We start from the raw sequence: 6000 nt of genomic DNA, 5'->3' as shown, positions 1-6000 counted from the left end.
TCTTGGGTAAATCTTTTAATCTGAACTTCACTTTACTCATTTGTAAATTGGAAACAATTACAACTCTATTTTTTGTAAGGATTACACAAGGGAAAGTACTAGGGAGGTAACAACTATCATCAGTGAAGATTTTTTTAAGTATTTCACAATGACCACACTTTTAGTTGGAAAGATGTTTTAATCTCCCAGGTAGAACAAGTCATTCTCTTAACAATGGTTCTTAATACCTCATATCTTTCGCAGAGCATAAAACATAAAGTAATGAATAGCTGATTTTAAGCCTGTCTCTGTTAACTACATTAAAATATTAGAATTTTTCTTCAGCTCTGTAGTGGATGGTACAGGGAAAGTACGCAGCAGCTGAAGAAAAAAATGCAAGAAAAACATGTTTTCATTGTAGGAATAAATATGATGGTTGGAATGAGTTAGTAAGGAGTGACCTCACAGGGCAGGTTCTGGCTGTCAATCTAAGAAATTTTGAAATTGGGCATGGTGGTGCATGCCTATAATCCCAGCTTCTGGAGACTGAGGCAGGAGGATCACAAGTTGGAGCACAGCACAGTTAATTTAGTGACTTAGACTCTGTTTTAAAACAACAAAATGAAACAAAACAAAAAACAATGCTGGGATAAACTCAGTGTGAAGGGCCCTAGGTTTGATCTCTAGTACTGAAAAAAAACAAAAACACTTGAATGGTAGTGAGAGTGGGAATTGGAGGAGAGAAAAGTCTCTGTATGGGTTTTTGAACTGGTATTTCTGTAATCCTACATGGCTTTAGCAGACCCTGATGTGTCTTACACAGAAAAGTATGTAATTTAAGAGCAGCTGACACTGGTCATTATGCTGAGCTGGTACGCAGAGCTATTTATTGTAATGCTTTTGAAAAAAGAGTGAAAATTTTCCAGAGTGTATTCTTTTCCACGCATTATTAACAGACTAACCAAAGTTTAATTCTAAAATTCATATGATAGTTTTACCACTAGATCCCACTCTTTTACCTAGTAAAAGTCATTACAAATGAGAAGAAATTTATGGAATCCTCCTACAATTTAGTTTTAATTTTTTAATAGCTTTGGTTGTAGGTATATTATACATAATTTTCTGTGGGAGAAGAAAATGTGCCCCATCTTCACTGCTGTGGGTTGTAATTCCAGAGAAGTAGCCCACCACTAGTGAATGAAATTGTGATCTGTGCAAAAGAAAAGTATTTATTTTCTTTGAGCCCATTCAAGGGCCCTGGACTACAAATGCAATTCCTTAATGTGGTTGTCACAAACATGCTTTGAAATAGGTTAAATGATCATTCCTATCCTATCAGCAGCCTCAGTTAAAAGGTCTCAAGGAAATTTAAACATTAAAACGGCTGAAGGAATGACAAAATAACTCTTATTGATTAAATTTAAATTTACAGAAAGAACCTGACTGAATCTAAACTTCTAGGAGCTTGGAGGTGCAAATACAGCATTTAGAAACCTTTAACCTAAAGACCACAGGAATGTTGACCCTTTCTAATTTATTGTATTCTTTTGCTGAATTGATTGCCATTCGGTAACTACAAGTTCACCCCTCTCTCTTCTCTAAACTTAGAATTTTGCAGAGGTCAAAGGCTGAAATCGGATCAGGAAAAGGGATTCACTTGTAAGGCTCTTAAATGTCAGGGCAGTACTGGATGAATGGGGTAGCCGATTCTGTGCACAGCAGAGGCCCCAAAATAGGTTCATGGGGCTGAAGGCCTGCACCGAGCACCAGACTATTTGGCTTGGGGCTCCTCCGCTAGATCAGACCCTTCGCAGACGTTGCAGGAAAGACTTGGATTCTGGGCTGGTCACTTTCCTGGCCCAGGCTCCCATTGGAAGTGCTGGTGGACTGGCTCCCCGCCTACCCCTTCGCAAAGTAATGGCCCACACCCTGCCTACCGCTCCCAGCCCTTCTTGCCGGGCGGAGGGATCCTGGCGCGGGGTCAAGCTGGTGGCGCGCAGTTAGCCGCGCTCCAAGTATTAATAGAGGGCCGCGGGTGGCAGCCGGCTGCCACTGCACCCGCGGGAGGCGAAGTGCACGGGCTCGGCGGCCGGTGGCTCCCGGGTCTTAGTGCCGGCCAGGGTCCCGGCGCACCAGCGTGTCCCCGGAGGCGCCACCTCTGCCCGGGCAGACTGCGCTGCAGCAGCCGGCGCGGCAGCCACGAGGAGCGGCGACCGGGAGCGCCAGTGCCCGCAGCGCCCGGTGCACGGTAACCACTCGCTTCGGTGGCGCGGCTGCGCTTTCGTCCTTAGCTGCCCCCGCTGTGGATTTTAATTTCCCCGGGGCTCTTTGACCTGGGGTTTTGGAGGCCGTAAAATAGCCCGGGTGGGTAGGAGGTTCCGATGCTCGGGGATCTTTGCACCCTTGTCTGGCCCTTTTAGAGTTTGTAGAATCAAAGTATTTAACTTTTATACAGCGCAGAGGTGCGGCTGGAACCTGATAAGGGTTTCAGTAAAACGCGTTTTGAGGGTTCAGTGCGTGGTGCACTCCAGCGGGGTTCCTAAGGCAGGGAAATACTTTCCCTGGAAGAAAATTTCGCGTCTACTTTAGGACCGGGCCAGCCTCATCTGTTACTCCCATCTGACTAGCTACTCTGCAAATGCCTCCTAGAGGCTCCACGACCTCACAAAGTGATGCCCTGATTTCTCCAAATCAGAAAACTAAGACCTCAGTCATTTAACAAAAGCATTGCGTCATGTAGCAAAATTTCTAAAAATGACTTCATCACGGTGGTGCCCTTGGCTATTTATTTATTTATTATGTGTTTGACACCGGGTTTGTCTGTCAGGCTGGCCTTGAGCTCACCAAGTAGCCCAGGCTGTCCTCACGAGCAGTAATCCTCTTGCCTCAGCCCAGAGGGCCCTGGGATTGCTTGAGTGCCTAGCTACTTCTGTTTCTCTAAAATAATATCTACCAAGTCTTTTTGAGGGAAGAGTCTCCAGGTTGCTTTAAACATGTGATTCAAATTTATTCAACAGAATTCACTCACGTATTGCTGACCACTTCCAAATGGCCCTTTAACTTGCTGGCTCCCCAGCCCCATTACCCTTCTTACAGGGGTCCTTGGTTTCCTTAGCCAGGCTTCCTCACTGACTAGTTAGTTGTTGACATCTTAGGAGGAGCACTCCTCCAGGAATACCTCCTCTTGGTATTAAAACCCTTTTGAATTGCACAGAGCCTAATGAAGCCTCTCTGGAGTTAAAACTCTTCTGCATCATAGGCGCACCAGGCAACGGGGCCAGGGTTCCCTGGGGATCAGCAGAATTCAGAGCTGGGTATTTTGCTCAGTATTTGGCAAAGAAAGAGTTACTATACTAAAAAGCATATTTCATTTGTTCTTATTGTCCCACAGTGTGTTTCCAACATAATTGTACCCTTTCTCTTTCAAAAATATTTAAAAGTTGCATTGTTATTTTTATTAGCATAAAAATTGGCCCTTTACACGTGTATAGTTTTTTGTCAGACAATTACTTTTACATTTTCTAGGGTGGGCTTATAGTACAATTTAAGACTTTTGGCTATTTGAGAACTGATTGAGAAATATAAAGTTTAATTATTGGTTTAAAAACAACCTTCCTGTAGTAGGGCTGTCTTCTTTATGTGAAGCAAGGATGGGCAGGATAATGTGATGTCTGAGCACTTCGCCCCTAATCTGTTCTGTTTTTAACCTTAATTTTTATTTCAAAGTGACATGGTGTACATACATGTACAAACTCTTCATGATAAATATAACTATTATGTACTGTGAATGCACTAATAAAAGATAAAATAAATGAGAAAAAAATTAAAAAATAAAGTGACAGTGTAGAACTCTAATGGAATCATTTAAAAATAGATAATTCCTCGTCTTAAGTCCAACATGTGTCTTATCATCAGGCCTTCTGAACAGAACTACTGAGTTCCATTACTGACTCAGCTGGCAGCTGATGTCCCCAGAAGCCACCGGAGGCCAGACATAAGAGCACCCACTGGAGACCCACCTGCATGAGTCCCCATCAGCCTCATCCTTGGGGTGACACTGCAGTGTGGCTGTCTGACACAAGTGCAGTGTGAAAGTTTCAATTTCTTCAGTATTTACAGACTCTGGGGTGAATAGCACACCTGGAAGGCATGCGTGGAGGTCCAGAACCACATGCAGGGAGACAGAAATAGTTTCCATAGCCCAGATAACTAGTTTTAAGTAGCAAAATTCCTTGCTGTTCACCGGGAAATGTCCGAATAGTCCCTTTAAAGGAAGCAGCAAGAAAGCAAAAACTCACCTGCTAGGTGGCAGAGACACATCCAAGCTTTTAATACTGGCCAGCAGTTGGAGCTATGCCAGGGTGGGATTCAAGGGTGACAGAGCTCAGCTTCTCACAGGAGAAGGCTGAACTTATGAAATGGACACTGAGATATGTGAATCTATAAGTACTCTTTAAACAAGATATGTCTGTAGTTTGTGGTGATTTCAATAGCTACCATAAATGAATGCTGAAATTTGTAGTTTAACCTTCAATCTGAATTTCTGAGACTACCAAAAGACTAAGTGACCTCCTGCTGGTCATCCCTGAGCAGGTGATAAAGTGGTAACATGCTTAATAACACCTAATTGTGCCAAATGCTTGCCATATCTTTAGAGAGTACAGGGTATATCTGTCAGACTTAGCAGATTTTCTGGTATTTTTGAGGAGATCATGCAGAGTGGCATTTGATAAGCATAATGTGATTCCCCAGTTCCAAACTCCTATGGACTATCTGTTACAGACCTGTTACGGAAGAATGTCAGAGGGAGTCCTGTTACAGATAAAGATTTCTTATTCTGCACTGCATGCCTTGATATATATAGCTTGTGATTTTGCTCTGGAATATCCAAGGGAGTGCTGGCAATTAATTACTCCCAATTTAACTTTAATTATATTAAAGATAAAAGATTCTTTGGGCTTAAATAATATTTTTCCTATTGCGTGAAATTATGACACAACCATCTACATAATTGTGCCTGAACAGATATGGTTGTTGTTAAAAACACTTATCAAATGGAAGGAAAGTTCCAGTTTTAACAGAAAGAAATGGACAGATATTTTTTCTGATGGAAAGCGGACTTACACATACTGATAGAAGACTGGTGAATTAGCATGTGCTATTAAAATGCAAACCCTGTTATTCTGCAACAAAATTTGTCTATAATTGGTTTTCCTTTTAAGGTCTTTCTCCTTCTGTCTGGGATTTCATCACTTTCTGTTCATGCCTTTTAATCACCATTAATGAAATCCATTCTTTACCTCCCGAATGATTCTTTTACATCAGTACCCTCTTCTAATTGTCATTAATGTCAGTGGTCAGTGGAAGAGATACCCTCAATGGTCAGTTTAAAACTGAGACTTGAAGCAAGTATTCAACTCGGGCTTTAACTGAGACTTTAAACCCTAAACTTAACCTCTGACTGCACCAACCCCCTGGAATCAGTGTGGATACGTGACCTGGGGTTGCGTCCCTTGGCTGCTGTTGCAGCCATGAAAAGAATGCTGGGAAGGATCCAGGAATATGGCTGTAAGAGGATGGAAATGACAGTGGCTTGCTTTCTTTTGGGTGAGAAGAATGTGGGAAAGGCTGAATATTTGAAGGAATAGAGGCAACATACAGCCTCTCTTCCCAGGATGGAGCCCTGTACTCTACCCTGGGGTGACACCTTCTGGTTGCAGTTTAAGTCTTAGGTTAGAGGGGCAGTGCCTGTCCCATGGGACCCCTACTCCAACATCCCTTGCCCCAGGGCAGTCTTATGGATCTTGTTCGTCTTGGACTATTGGTGATGGGCTCATTTTTAAGGCCTTGGAAACAGGAGACCCACTGCAGGCCATAGCTTCCTTTCTCTAGACAGCTATAGGAGTCGAGGAGGGAGAAGAATGAATAGAAACTACACAGACTGGTCAGACTTTGTATCTCTGGATATGTAATTTAAATCCCTGTAAGCCTCAGTTTCTTAATATGTAAAGTAGGAATAGA

General features: G+C 42.8%; 1 protein-coding gene across 5 annotated transcripts in view; it reads left to right on the top strand.

The window, feature by feature from the left end:
• Nucleotides 1–1987: 1987 nt before the first annotated feature.
• Nucleotides 1988–6000, top strand: part of Gadl1 (glutamate decarboxylase like 1) — a 183150-nt gene continuing 179137 nt past the window's right edge. For 2 of the 5 annotated variants that reach the window (XM_063257081.1, XM_063257085.1), the window contains exon 1: nucleotides 1992–2227. The gene's annotated coding sequence lies outside the window, so the exon portion shown is untranslated. Of the gene's footprint in view, nucleotides 2344–6000 lie in introns of all 5 variants that reach the window. The other 3 variants (XM_063257084.1, XR_010050090.1, XM_063257082.1) reach the window with 3 other exon arrangements.

This window comes from Cavia porcellus, unplaced genomic scaffold (assembly GCF_034190915.1).
Source record: "Cavia porcellus strain 051 isolate PalLab524CR breed Dunkin Hartley unplaced genomic scaffold, mCavPor4.1 scaffold_10, whole genome shotgun sequence".
In the NCBI taxonomy this organism is placed as follows: Eukaryota; Metazoa; Chordata; class Mammalia; order Rodentia; family Caviidae; genus Cavia; species Cavia porcellus.
The sequence above is the reverse complement of the archived record's forward strand: the minus strand, read 5'-3'. Positions and strand labels throughout refer to the sequence as shown.